General features: G+C 45.5%; 1 protein-coding gene across 2 annotated transcripts in view; it reads right to left on the bottom strand.

The window, feature by feature from the left end:
- THSD4 (thrombospondin type 1 domain containing 4) overlaps positions 1–15492 on the bottom strand; it is a 693045-nt gene that overhangs the window by 10843 nt on the left and 666710 nt on the right. The window contains exons 18-20 of one of the 2 annotated variants that reach the window (XR_008672073.2): positions 13492–13536; positions 9657–9906; positions 7134–7215 (exon numbers count right to left, since the gene is read on the bottom strand). The gene's annotated coding sequence lies outside the window, so the exon portion shown is untranslated. The remainder of the gene's footprint in view (positions 1–7133; positions 7216–9656; positions 9907–13491; positions 13537–15492) is intronic. The other variant, XR_010131023.1, reaches the window with a different exon arrangement.

Below are 15492 nucleotides of genomic sequence, written 5' to 3'. Positions count from 1 at the left end.
CTACATGGAAGGCTGAAGTGGGAGAATCACTTGAACCCAGGAGGTGGAGGTTGCAGTGAGCCAAAATCACAGCACTGCACTCCAGCCTGGGTGACAAGAGCAAAACTCCATCTCGAAAAAAAAAAAAAAAAAAAAAGGGTGCATGGCTCGGCATGGTGGTTCATGCCTGTAATCCCAGCACTTTTGGAGGCTGAGGCAGGTGATTGCTTGAGCTCAGGAGTTTGAGACCACCCTGGGCAACAAAGTGAGACCCTGTCTCTACAAAAAAATACTAGTTAGCCTGATGTGGTGGTGCACACCTGTAGTCTCAGCTACTTGGGAGGCTGAGGCAGGAGAATTGCTTGAACGTGGGAGGTCAAGGCTGCAGTGAGCTGTGACTGTACTACAGCCTGGGTGACAGAGCAAGGCCCTGTCAAAAAAAAAAAAAAAAGGGAGGGAGGGAGGCTGGGCACAGTGGCTCACACCTATAGTCTTAGCGCTTTTGGAGGCTGAGATGGGTGGATTGCCTGAGCTCAGGAGTTTGAGACCAGCCTGGGAAACATGGTGAAACCCCATCTCTACTAAAATACAAAAAAGTAGCTGAGTGTGGTGGTGCATGCCTGTAGTCCCAGTTACTCAGGAGGCTGAGGCAGAATTGCTTGAATCTGGGAGGCAGAGGTTGCAGTGAGCCAAGATTGTGCCGCTGCACTCCAGCCTGGGCAACAGAGCGAGACTCTGTCTCTAACAAAAAAAGGAAGGAAGGGAGGGAGGAAGGGAGGCAGGGAAGAAAGGGAGGGAAGGGATGGAGGGAGGGAAAGAGGGAAGGAAGGAAGGAAGGAAGGAAGGAAGAGTGAAAGAAAGAAAGAGTGAGTGAGTGTATGCCTGGAACCTGAGAGCCAGAAAACTTTTTTGGACACAGCCCTGCCTGCTGTTCCCCGACGGTGTGCTCACCACCAGCATAAATGAACTGAACATTCCTGAATCCTGGCTGGATCATCCTGTCAGGGCCTGTGCATGAAGGAGGCCTGGTGACCACCATGAATGGCCTGGACAGGTCCTGACTAGCTGTTTGCTACCTTCATGGCCTCCCTGACCCTTGTGGCAGCCAGGAACGTTCAGCCCTTCCTGAGTGGGTGACTGGGGATGGAGCACAAGAAAGGCTGTTTTGAATTATCCCATGCTCCATACCATTCGTTATTCCAGTGTTTGCACACTCGAGTAACACTCAGACGACCTTTAAAAGAAAATAATTGGAAGATGGCCGAATAGGAACAGCTCCGGTCTACAGCTCCCAGCGTGAGCGACACAGAAGACGGGTGATTTCTGCATTTCCATCTGAGCTTTGAAGAGAGCAGTGGTTCTCCCAGCACGCAGCTGGAGATTTGAGAACGGGCAGACTGCCTCCTCAAGTGGGTCCCTGACCCCTGACCGCCTGAGCAGCCTAACTGGGAATCACCCCCCAGTAGGGGCAGACTGACACCTCACACGGCCGGGTACTCCTCTGAGACAAAACTTCCAGAAGAATGATCAGAGAGCAGCATTCGCGGTTCACAAAAAATCACTGTTCTGCAGACACCGCTGCTGATACCCAGGCAAACAGGGTCTGGAGTGGACCTCTAGCAAATTCCAACAGACCTGCAGCGGAGGGTCCTGTCTGTTAGAAGGAAAACGAACAAACAGAAAGGACATCCACACCAAAAACCCATCTGTACATCACCATCATCAAAGACCAAAAGTAGATAAAACCACAAAGATGGGGAAAAAACAGAGCAGAAAAACTGGAAACTCTAAAAAGCAGAGCACCTCTCCTCCTCAGAAAGATCGCAGTTCCTCACCAGCAATGGAACAAAGCTGGACGGAGAATGATGAGTTGAGAGAAGAAGGCTTCAGACAATCAAACTACGAGCTACAGGAGGAAATTCAAACCAAAGGCAAAGAAGTTAAAAACTTTGAAAAAAATTTAGACGAATGTATAACTAGAATAACCAATACAGAGAAGTGCTTAAAGGAGCTGATGGAGCTGAAAGCCAAGGCTCGAGAAATACATGAAGAATGCAGAAGCCTCAGGAGCCGATGTGATCAACTGGAAGAAAGGGTATCAGCGATGGAAGATGAAATGAATGAAATGAAGCAAGAAGGGAAGTTTAGAGAAAAAATAATAAAAAGAAACGAACAAAGCCTCCAAGAAATATGGGACTATATGAAAAGACCAAATCTATGTCTGATTGGTGTACCTGAAAGTGACGGGGAGAATGGAACCAAGTTGGAAAACACTCTGCAGCATATTATCCAGGAGAACTTCCCCTATCCAGCAAGGTAGGCCAACATTCAGATTCAGGAAATACAGAGAACGCCACAAAGATACTCCTCGAGAAGAGCAACTCCAAGACACATAATTGTCAGATTCACCAAAGTTGAAATGAAGGAAAAAATGTTAACGGCAGCCAGAGAGAAAGGTCGGGTTACCCACAAAGGGAAGCCCATCAGACTAACAGCGGATCTCTCAGCAGAAACTCTACAAGCCAGAAGAGAGTGGGGGCCAATATTCAACATTCTTAAAGAAAAGAATTTTCAACCCAGAATTTCATATCCAGCCAAACTAAGCTTCATAAGTGAAGGAGAAATAAAATCCTTTACAGACAAGCAAATGCTGAGAGATTTTGTCACCACCAGGCCTGCCCTAAAAGAGCTCCTGAAGGAAGCACTAAACATGGAAAGGAACAACTGGTACCAGCCACTGCAAAATCATGCCAAAATGTAAAGACCATCGATGCTATGAAGAAACTGCATCAATTAATGGGCAAAATAACCAGCTAACATCATAATGACAGGTTCAAATTCACACATAACAATATTAACTTTAAATGTAAATGGACTAAATTCTCCAATTAAAAGACACAGACTGGCAAATTGGATAAAGAGTCAAGACCCATCAGTGTGCTGTATTCAGGAAACCCATCTCACATGCAGAGACACACATAGGCTCAAAATAAAAGGATGGAGGAAGATCTACCAAGCAAATGGAAAACAAAAAAAGGCAGGGGTTGCAATCCTAGTCTCTGATAAAACAGACTTTAAACCAACAAAGATCAAAAGAGACAAGGCCATTACATAATGGTAAAGGGATCAATTCAACAAGAAGAGCTAACTATCCTAAATATATATGCACCCAATACAGGAGCACCCAGATTCATAAAGCAAGTCCTGAGTGACCTACAAAGAGACTTAGACTCCCACACACTAATAATGGGAGACTTTAACACCCCACTGTCAACATTAGACAGATCAATGAGACAGAAAGTCAACAAGGATACCCAGGAATTGAACTCAGCTCTGCACCAAGTGGACCTAATAGACATCTACAGAACTCTCCACCCCAAATCAACAGAATATACATTTTTTTCAGCACCACACCACACCTATTCCAAAAATGACCACATAGTTGGAAGTAAAGCTCTCCTCAGCAAATGTAAAAGATCAGAAATTATAACAAACTATCTCTCAGACCACAGTGCAATCAAACTAGAACTCAGGATTAAGAAACTCACTCAAAACCACTCAACTACATGGAAACTGAACAACCTGCTCCTGAATGACTACTGGGTACATAACGAAATGAGGGCAGAAATAAAGATGTTCTTTGAAACCAACGAGAACAAAGACACAACATACCAGAATCTCTGGGACACATTCAAAGCAGTGTGTAGAGGGAAATTTATAGCACTAAATGCCCACAAGAGAAAGCAGGAAAGATCCAAAATTGACACCCTAACATCACAATTAACTAGAAAAGCAAGAGCAAACACATTCAAAAGCTAGCAGAAGGCAAGAAATAACTAAAATCAGAGCAGAACTGAAGGAAATAGAGACACAAAAAACCCTTCAAAAAATTAATGAATCCAGGAGCTGGTTTTTTGAAAGGATCAACAAAATTGATAGACCGCTAGCAAGACTAATAAAGAAGAAAAGAGAGAAGAATCAAATAGACGCAATAAAAAATGATAAAGGGGATATCACCACCGATCCCACAGAAATAAAAACTACCATCAGAGAATACTACAAACATCTCTACGCAAATAAACTAGAAAATCTAGAAGAAATGGATAAATTCCTTGACACATACACTCTCCCAAGACTAAACCAGGAAGAAGTTGAATCTCTGAATAGACCAATAACAGGAGCTGAAATTGTGGCAATAATCAATAGCTTACCAACCAAAAAGAGTCCAGGACCAGATGGATTCACAGCCGAATTCTACCAGAGGTACAAGGAGGAACTGGTACCATTGCTTCTGAAACTATTCCAATCAATAGAAAAAGAGGGAATCCTCCCTAACTCATTTTATGAGGCCAGCATCATCCTGATACCAAAGCTGGGCAGAGACACAACCAAAAAAGAGAATTTTAGACCAATATCCTTGATGAACATTGATGCAAAAATCCTCAATGAAATACTGGCAAACCGAATCCAGCAGCACATCAAAAAGCTTATCCACCATGATCAAGTGGGCTTCATCCCTGGGATGCAACGATGGTTCAATATATGCAAATCAATAAATATAATCCAGCATATAAACAGAACCAAAGACAAAAACCATATGATTATCTCAATAGATGCAGAAAAGGCCTTTGACAAAATTCAAAAACGCTTCATGCTAAAAACTCTCAATAAATTAGGTATTGATGGGTCGTATCTCAAAATAATAAGAGCTATCTATGACAAACCCACAGCCAATATCATACTGAATGCACAAAAACTGGAAGCATTCCCTTTGAAAACTGGCACAAGACAGGGATGTCATCTCTCACCACTCCTATTCAACATAGTGTTGGAAGTTCTGGCCAGGGCAATTAGGCAGGAGAAGGAAATAAAGGGTATTCAATTAGGAAAAGAGGAAGTCAAATTGTCCGTTTGCAGAAGACATGATTGTATATCTAGAAAACCCCATTGTCTCAGCCCAAAATTCCCTTAAGCTGATAAGCAACTTCAGCAAAGTCTCAGGATACAAAATCAATGTACAAAAATCACAAGCATTCCTATACACCAATAACAGACAAACAGAGAGCCAAATCATGAGTGAACTCCCATTCACAATTGCTTCAAAGAGAATAAAACACCTAGGAATCCAACTTACAAGGGACGTGAAGGACCTCTTCAAGAACTACAAACCACTGCTCAATGAAATTAAAGAGGATACAAACAAATGGAAGAACATTCCATGCTCATGGATAGGAAGAATCAATATCATGAAAATGGCCATACTGCCCCAGGTAATTTATAGATTCAATGCCATCCCCATCAAGCTATCAATGACTTTCTTCACAGAATTGGAAAAAACTACTTTAAAGTTCATATGGAACCAAAAAAGAGCCCGCATCACCAAGTCAATCCTAAGCCAAAAGAACAAAGCTGGAGGCATCACGCTACCTGACTTCAAACTATACTACAAGGCTACAGTAACCAAAACAGCATGGTACTGGTACCAAAACAGAGATATAGATCAATGGAACAGAACAGAGCCCTCAGAAATAACGCCGCATATCTACAACTATCTGATCTTTGACAAACCTGAGAAAAACAAGCAATGGGGAAGGGATTCCCTATTTAATAAATGGTGCTGGGAAAACTGGCTAGCCATATGTAGAAAGCTGAAACTGGATCCCTTCCTTACACCTTATACAAAAATTAATTCAAGATGGATTAAAGACTTAAATGTTAGACCTAAAACCATAAAAACCCTAGAAGAAAACCTAGGCATTACCATTCAGGACTTAGGCACGAGCAAGGACTTCATGTCTAAAACACCAAAAGCAATGGCAACAAAAGCCAAAATTGACAAATGGGATCTAATTAAACTCAAGAGCTTCTGCACAGCAAAAGAAACTACCATCAGAGTGAACAGGCAACCCACAAAATGGGAGAAAATTTTTGCAACCTACTCATCTGACAAAGGGCTAATATCCAGAATCTACAATGAACTCAAACACATTTACAAGAAAAAAACAAACAACCCCATCAAAAAGTGGGCGAAGGACATGAACAGACACTTCTCAAAAGAAGACATTTATGCAGCCAAAAAACACATGAAAAAATGCTCACCATCACTGGTCATCAGAGAAATGCAAATCAAAAGCACAATGAGATATCATCTCACACCAGTTAGAATGGCAATCATTAAAATGTCAGGAAACAACAGGTGCTGGAGAGGATGTGGAAAAATAGGAACAGTTTTACACTGTTGGTGGGACTGTAAACTAGTTCAACCATTGTGGAAGTCAGTGTGGCGATTCCTCAGGGATCTAGAACTAGAAATACCATTTGACCCAGCCATCCCATTACTGGGTATATACCCAAAGGACTATAAATCATGCTGCTATAAAGACATATGCACACGTATGTTTACTGCGGCACTATTCACAATAGCAAAGACTTGGAACCAACCCAAATGTCCAACAATGATAGACTGGATTAAGAAAATGTGGCACATATACACCACAGAATAGTATGCAGCCATAAAAAAGGATGAGTTCATGTCCTTTGTAGGGACATGGATGAAATTGGAAATCATCATTCTCAGTAAACTGTCGCAAGAACAAAAAACCAAACACCGCATATTCTCACTCATAGGTGGGAACTGAACAATGGGAACACATGGACACAGGAAGGGGAACATCACACTCTGGGGACTGTTGTGGGGTGGGGGGAGGGGGGAGGGATACCATTGGGAGATATACCTAATGCTAGATGACGAGTTAGTGGGTGCAGTGCACCAGCACGTCACATGTATACATATGTAACTAACCTGCACATTGTGCACATGTACCCTAAAACTTAAAGTATAATAATTAAAAAGAAAAAAAGAAAAAAAAAAATAATTATTTCACTGCCCTTCAATGTTGAATTAAATAATGTTTAATTATAATATTATGGACATAAAACTAAGTAGAAGGGGTATGACTGATATAACTATACCATCAAAATGAAATTGCTAATTAAATCAAAGCACAACTTCAAAACACAGGGTTAAAATCAACAACTTTGCAAAGATGGAGAATGCTGTGCTGAAACCCAACTGCTCCTCATGGCATAGATATAGGAACTCATCGGATGGTGGGCATTCTCACGGGCTAGGAGGGTAATAACAATGAACTCACCACTCTTCTGTGCCACTCTACTGCATTCTTCCCACATTAGCTCAGCTTGTTGCAATTAAAGCAATACTACTTGACTCTGCTGCTGGAATGAAATGTGGTATCGAGATATAAGTAATCAACCAGACAGTGGAATATATGTTCACCATTATTTTAAAAGGTTATTGTTAAAAACACAAAATTTAAAAACTTCTTATTGAAAACTTGAGACTCCTGAAGAATACTGTTTTATTAAATTCTCTCTCCAGGTTGAATTCCCAGGCATGGAATTATTAAGTGAAAGGGTATGCTCAGCTTCACGGCTCTAGCCTCTAATGCTAATGGTTTTACCCAGGAAAATAGGTGATTTGCACACAAAGCAGGTGCACGAATCCACAGCTTACATCAGACTGCTGGCCTTAGTCGAATCCTGTTGCTCCTCTGCCCAAATCCCTTACTGGCCGGTAATCTCACTCAGAGTGAACCCCAGGTCTTTCCCCTGGGCCCCACGTCATCTGACTACACCTCTTCCCCTGCTCCGCCTTGTCCTCCTGCATCTTGAACCCTCTGCACAGGCCCTACTGCTCAGGGCTTTCGCACATTTCCCTGCCCTAACAGGGACACCCTTATCCAGATAGCCATGTGGCTGGCTTGTTCCACACCCCCTAACCATCTATTTCAAATTGCAGGTCCAACCCTGTCTCTACCACTCCTTATCCATGTTTTCTACCTTGCTTTGTTTTTGAGACAGCATCTCACTATCTCATCCAGGCTGGAGTGGTTGGTGTGCAGTAGCAAGGTCATAGCTCACTGCACCCTCCATCTCCTGGTCTCAAGCAATCCTCCCACCTCAGCTTCCCGAGTAGCTGGGACCACAGGCACGTGCCACCATGCCTGGCTATTTTTTTTTTCTCATAGAGACAAGGTCTTCTTATGTTGTCCTGGCTAGTCTCAAACTCTTGGGCTCAAGCGATCCTCCCACCTCGGCCTCCCAAAGTGCTGGAATTACAGGTATGAGCCCACATATCATGCCTGACACACCACGTAGAGTGTCCTCATTTATGTCTTTATTTTCTGTCTCCTTCTTTAGGATGGAAGCTCCCTGGGGACAGTCTTATGCCACCTGGTTTACTGCTATATATTCAGTGCCTAGCATGGTATCAGGCACAGGGTAGATGCTCAATTAATATTTGTTGAATGATTGAATGAGTGAGTGAATGATTACCATGACTGGGGAGGATAGAGGCAGTTGAGATGCAGCGAATCCCAAGGGAGAGTCGCTGAGTTCTGAGGCAAACAGAACTGAGTCAGGAGCAGGCTGAGGTAGACTCATATTCCTTCCCTTGAATGCGGGCAGGCCTATGGTTGGCTTTGACCAATATAACAAGGCAGGAGTGTTGTCTGAATGATTCATACAACTTTTATGAGGTCAGCCTCTCATAGCACCTGCCACACCATCTTCCTCACACCCTTATATCAACAGGAAGACCCTGAATCAGTCTTGACTTAAAATTGCCACAAGGAAAACAGCAATGCCGGCTGGATGTGGTGGCTCATGCCTGTAATCCCAGCACTTTGGGAGGCCAAGGCAGGCAGATCACCTGAGGTCAGGAGTTCAAGACCAGCTTGGTCAACATGGTGAAACCCTGTCTGTACTAAAAATACAAAACTTAGCCGGGCATGGTGGCAGGTGCCTGTAATCCAACTACTTGGGAGGCTAAGGCAAGAGAATTGCTTGAATCTGGGAGGTGGAGGTTGCAGTGAGTCAAGATCATGCCACTGCACTCCAGCCTGGGCAACAGAGCAAGACTGTCTCAAAAAAAAAAAAAAAAAAAAAGAAAGAAAAGAAAAGAAAAGAAAACAACAATGCCTCTGGCTCTTATCAATGGGGCCAAACTTGAGAATCAGCTTGCAGGACCCAAATCTGGATGGAAGGGCCGAGGATAGAAAGAGCTGGAGTCACCAAGAGTGACGGCTACATTGCCGTGGTGCTTCTCAGCTGCCTTTTGCCGCTACAAAGGCCTATTTGTGGCTTTCCAGTGTACCTCCAGGACAGGGAGTGGACAGGGACGACTGCCCATCCCCAGGCTCGGCAGACCCCTCTGAGGTCACTGAGGTGGGCCGGGTAGTGGAGTGAGTGAGAAGTGTGAGCCTTTCCCTAGATTAGTGTGCCAGGGGTTCCAGATGCAGGAAGGGTGCTTAAGCCCAGGCCTAAGAGATCTGGCAGCTCTCTCTTCCTTCCTCTTGCCTATTCTTCATCCAGAGAAACCCTCGTGAAGAGACCACATGGAGAGGAAGAAGCAGGGAACAGGGCGGCAGAGAGAACTGAGGCCCCCTTGGCAAACCATTCCAATCATCTCAGCCTGATCATCATCAGACCTGCGAGTGAACCAGCCAGCCTGGATGGCCCAGCCCCGGCAGACTTCATGTGGAGGAGGAATGAGCTATTACCAGTATCTCGACCACATTCCTGACCGAGTGAATCATGAGAAATAATAAAATGGTTGTTTGTTATAGAGCAAGAGATAACACAAATGGAGGCATTACCTGAGTGTGTCGGGAGGGTGCAGGGGGCACGGTTCTGGGCTCAGGTGAGCTGCAGGTAGGGACGGTGGCAGAAGTTAGACTGGTGGCACTGTCCTGGCACAGGTGGAGGGAGAAGCCGCCACTTCTGCTGTCAGGGTGAGAGCATTGAGGCTGACATCGGCATCAAGTTCCAGCACACTGGATTCTTTGGGTCCCACTGGTTCTGTCCCCCACCTCCTTGGCCAGCCTTTAAACAAGACTGTTCCTGGGCCTAGAAGAGATTTTTGGAATCCACATATAAAAGTGGGATGTAGAAGTAGAGGTGGCTCCTGAAGCATTTTCCCTGCAGGCAACAGTGTTTGTGTTTGTGTGTGTATGAGTGTGCATGTGTGTGTATGAGTGCATGTGTGTGCATGCATGTGTATGAGTGCATGTGCGTGCATGCATGTGTATGAGTGCATGTGCGTGCCTGTGCATGCTTGTGTGTATGTGTATGAGTGTGTGTGCATGTGTTTGTGCGTGTGTGCGTGTGTCATAGGAGAAGCCTTCCTTGTGTCCCCAGGCTCTTATTCACGAAGCCACAGTGATCATCAGCAGTATCTGCTGTGATGAACGCCCCATGCTCAGGGTGTCAGTTCTGGCTGAAGTTTACTTTTAAAGAGAGTTTAGTCTTCTACGTGGTGGCTTCGTGTGATTGTTTCAGAAAGGCCGCAGCATGCAGAAGAACCAGCATAAGCTTTGAAATGAGGCAGACTTGGGCTCAAAGTCCCCAGTCACTTGAGACCTGCATGATCATGAGCAAGTTCCCTCACCTGGCTGAGGCTTTGTTTTCCCCGCTGTAAAGCAGAGAGACCTGCAGCACCCAGCTGTTGAGGTGGCTGTAAGTATGCAAGGTGAGGTCGATCATGTGGAGGCGCGGTAAGAGTAAGTTCCCTAGCTATCTGGTTAGAAATAAAATCTGTAGCATCACCCGTTCCAGCTCTCAGCAAATGGAGAGCCAAATATGGTGTCCATTCATAGGCTGTTCGCTCCAGAAGCCTGATGCAATAGGTCTCTTTATCTGCAAGTGTTTTAGGTTGCACAGCATTTTGTAAGTTCCATGAGACTTATGTATTTCCATTGCCCCAAACATTGCTTGGCACAGAGTGTGTGCTCAATAAATATTTGCTGAATAAAGAAAGGATGTACGACCTAAACCCATTTTAAGGAGTAGTTCCTCAGTGGGTCAAAGATGAACAGACACTGAGGCGTTTGAACTTTTGTTGTCCCTTCCTAGAAGCTTTTGCTTGGTAAGGGTGCAATAATCAGACATCCCAGGTTATCTCACCCACATCTTTCCTGTCTTTCTTCTCTGCTAATGGAACCCCAATTGGTCACAGCCAAGCATAACAATCCCTTCTCTGTCTTCCCAGCTTCCTCTGCAGCCACAAATGGCCATGGAGCCCACTTTGGCCAATAAGATGTAAATAGAAGTTTGTGGGACATAGGATGGGGCTCTGGGAATGTATTTGGTTTATTGGTAAATGGAGATACACAGCTGCAATGGCCCTTCCTGCTTTCTTCCCTGAAGATGGATGTGATAGGTGGAGCAGGAGAAGCTGGCTTGCAACCATGAAGAAGAGGCCAAGAGAGCTGCAGAGAAGCTGGCCCTGAAGCTGTTGAGTTGCAGACCTAATCCAACAACTGCCTCCCTCTGAACTTCTTTTTTTATATTTTGAGATGAGGTCTTGCTCTGTCGCCCAGGCTGGAGTGCAGTGGTGCAATATTGGCTCACTGCAGTCTCTGCCTCCTGGGTTCATGCAATTCTCCTACCTCAGCCTCCCGACTAGCTGGGATTACAGGGGCATGCCACCATGCCTGGCTAATTTTTGCATTTTTAGTAGAAGGACTTCCCAGCCAGGTGCAGTGGCTCACGCCTGTAATCTCAGCACTTTGGGAGGCTGAGGCGGGCAGATCACCTGAAGCTAGGAGTTCAAGACCAGCCTGGCCAACATGGTGAAACTCCGTCTCTACTAAAAATACAAAAATTAACTGGGCATGGTGGCATGCACCTGTAATCCCAGCTATTTGGGAGGCTGAGGCACAAGAATCGCTTGAACCCGGGAGGCAGAGGTTGCATTGAGCCAAGATTGCGCCACTGCACTCCAGCCTGGGTGACAGAGTGAGACTCTGTCTCAAAAAACAAACAAACAAAAAACCCACCAACAAAAACAAGTCCCCAAGTCAGTGCAGTCAAGGTTTCTCTTTTGTGTGGACAGCTGAGTGCCTAAATACACCGATTATCTGGTAAAAACAAATAAATCACCTATGCAGGAGCACAGAGGCTTAAAACCACTTCAGAGTCCCTAAGCGTCATTGGCCAAAAGGCGAACTAGTAGATTCAGACCTAGCATCTAGACTTCATAGAAGACTGTTTTATAAACAAAGCAAATGACTCAGAGGTCACCTGCTCATCTTCCCGGTAAATATAGGAAACCCCTCAGCATTCTGAAGGGTGAGGTGCCTCACTTTTCAGTGCGGTCCTTGGACCAGCAGCATCAGCATCACCTGGGAGCATGTTAGAACTCGGGCCCCACCCCAGACTAACTGTATCAGAATCCGAAATTCAACAACATCCCCAGGCAATTCATATGTACACCGGAGTGGGACATACTCTTCTCAGTGTTTTCAGCCTTAGCTAGAATTCCCTGGAGAGGTTTCAAAACATCGATGCCTGGTCCCCACCCTCAATCAACTGAAGATCAAAATATCTGGGAGTAGGGCCCCCATATCACTTTTAAAAGAAGTTCCAGTTGATTTCATTTGACAGTGAGGCATAAGGAAGACCTAAGTCAGACTGTCCCACTTAATAGCTTGGTCACATTACTTATTCTCTTTGGGCCTCAATTTATTTGTCCGTAAAATGGCCGCACGAGAGTGCTTGCTTCATGAGTTGTTGCGAAGATGAAAACTAAGTGCTGTAGAGACTCAGACGATACCTGACATCGAGTGGTGCTCACCCAGTCGGGGTTCCCCAGCCTTGATGAGGGCAAGGATCACCACACAGATTCCTGTCCCCTCTCCTGGGACCTCCCCTCCCCTCCGCTGGCTCCATTGTCCACTTTTGGAAGGCTTGTTCTTTGCTTCGTTAACCCATTCTAATATTGTGTCTTCTTTCCTAGCACTTTGTAAACCCGCTTCTCTCTCTTTTCTTGGTCAGAGAGACCAAGGAAACTGTTCCCGATCAAGTGATGTAAGGCGCCTTATTAAATTGCACTTGAGTCTACTAAGTATTGACCATTCCTCCTCCTCTTCTCCTCCTCCTCTTCGTCCCCCCTCCTCCTTCCCTACTCCTCCTCCCCTTCCTCCTCCTCCTGTCCGTCCTCCTCCTCACCCTCCTCCCCTCTTCCTGCCCCTCCTCTCCCTCCTCCCCCCTCATCCTCCCCTCCTCCTTCTCCTTCTTCTTTCTTTCATCTTTCTTCTCCTTCTCCTTCTTTTCTTCCTTTCCTCCTTTCCTCATCTTCTTCTACAGGGTCTTGCTTTGTCACGCAGCCTGGAGTGCAGTGGTGCAATCAGAGCTCACTGCAGCCTTGAACTGCCTCAAGGCTGGGGCTACAGGAATGCACCACTTTGCCTGGCTAATTGTTATTTCATTTTCTTTAGATATAGGGTCTCACTATGTTGCCCAGGCTGGTCTCAAGCTCCTGGGCTCAAGTGATCCTCCCCCTTCAGCCTCCTAAAGTGCCGGGATTCTTTATGTGTATGAGCTACCATGCCCAGCTAGCCATTCTTCTTAAACCATAATTGATAAATGATTCATTAAAAAAATTCAAACAATTAAAAACATTTGTTTGTGCACATAATTTACCTTGCTTACCTTCAAGGTTGAATGAGCACCCCAGTTAATTCTTATTAGGTAAATCTGAAAAACACAGCAAAAAAAGTTAGTTCTCTTTCTCCCCATCCCCTTTTTGTACTTTATTTCTGCCACCCACAACTTTCTATTTTAGGAAATTTCAAACCTCAGAGAAGTAGTGTAATGGACACCACATACCCTTCACTAAGATTCACCAAAATACATCTTACCTTATCTGTGTGCATACTTTCTCCATACACACATGTGCATGTGCGTGCACACACACACGCACACACTTTTAGTGACCCATTAGAAGGTAAACAGCAGATCATGACCTTCCTGGCTAAGTACTGGAGGAACATGTACTCCTGTTTGGCCAAACACCATCCTCACGTCCAAGAAGCTTTACACAGATTCAACAATGTCTTTTTTTTTTTTTTTTTTTTTTTGAGACAGAGTCTTGTTCTGTCGCCCAGGCTGGAGTGTAGTGGCATGATCTGGGCTCACTGCAACCTCCACCTCCCAGGTTCAAGTGATTCTTGTGCCTCAGCCTCCAGAGTAGCTAGGATTACAGGTGTCCGCCACCAGGTCCGGCTAATTTTTGTGTTTTTAGTAGAGACAGGGTTTTGCCATGTTGCCCCGGCTGGTCTCGAACTCCTGGGCTCAAGCAATCCACCCACCTTGGCCTCCCAAAGTGCTGGAATTACAGGCGTGAGCCACTGTGTCCGGCCAATGATGTCATCTTAAATACAGCCCATATTCAAATTTTCCCTCTCCTAAAATGTTCCTGATCACTTTTTTGGGGGTCTCACTCACTCTTTTTTTTTCTTTGAGACAGGATCTCACTCTGTCACCTAGGATGGACAGCAGTGGCTCGATCTCGGCTCACTGTAACCTCTGCCACCCAGGCTCAAGTGATCCTCCCACCTCTGCCTGCTGAGTAGCTGGGATTACAAGTGTGCACCACCATACCCAGCTAAGTTTTTGTATTTTTGTAGAGATGGAGTTTTGCCATGTTGCTGAGGCTAGTTTCGAACTCCTGAGTGATCCACCCACCTCGGCCTCCCAAAGTGCTGGGATTACAGGCATGAGCCACTGCCCCGGCCCTGTCTCTTAAAGTGTCTTTTCCCACTGTTCAGCCTCTCTGATTACTGGAAACATCTCATTTTGAACCAAGTCTGACTCCCAGTCACATCCCTGCCCTGGTCTGCTGGAGGAGTCCGGGTTCTTGTCATCTGTCCCTGACAGTCCTTTAAATTGTCTGAAGGTTGAAGACAGTCCTCCTTCCAGAACCCCTCCATCCTGGTCATCATCCTACCATCCTCTGGGCTTTTTCCAGACAGTCAATAAACCTTACGACATGCGGTCCCCGGAACTGGAGGCAGAGGGTCCCAGCCTGGGTCTGCCCCTTGCGCAGAGCAGGCTCACTGCCTCTCCCTGTTGGGGGGTGCACTCCTCCAGAAGCTGCCTCAGATCACATTGGTCACACTGAGCCCGGGTAGGATGGGCAGCACTGGACTTTTTCAACCAGTCCTTGTGCAATTGTTGCCCAGTGACTGAAACTGATGTGGAGAAAGAGGTTGGAACTAGTATAGGCTGGAACCATATAACGTGCCAGGCCCTGGGGAGATGGAGGCGGCAAAGAGACAAGCCTCAGCCTCTAGGGGAAGAGGACTGTGGAATCCTAGCACCACCAAGTATCAGCTGGGATACCAAACCTCTCCAAGTCTCAATATTCTCATCTGTAGGAGGAAACAATATTTGAACTTCATAGGTTTGCTGTGAAGACGAAATGAGCTCATGTAAGTGTGCTCAGCAGAGTGGCCGGCGCCTGGTGGACTCCTGTATTGAACTGTTGAAGAATAAATGGAATTTTGGGGTGATGGTTGCCCAACACTGTGGTTGCTTTAAATACTAGTGAGTTGTACATTTGGAAATGGTTAAAATGGAGGCCAGGCGCAGTGGCTCACGCCTGTAATCCCAGCACTTTGGGAGGCTGAGGGGGGCGGATTGCTTGAGCTC

This window comes from Gorilla gorilla, chromosome 16 (genome assembly GCF_029281585.2).
Source record: "Gorilla gorilla gorilla isolate KB3781 chromosome 16, NHGRI_mGorGor1-v2.1_pri, whole genome shotgun sequence".
Taxonomy (NCBI): Eukaryota; Metazoa; Chordata; class Mammalia; order Primates; family Hominidae; genus Gorilla; species Gorilla gorilla.
Note: the sequence above shows the minus strand (reverse complement) of the source record. Positions and strands in the feature narration are given on the sequence as shown.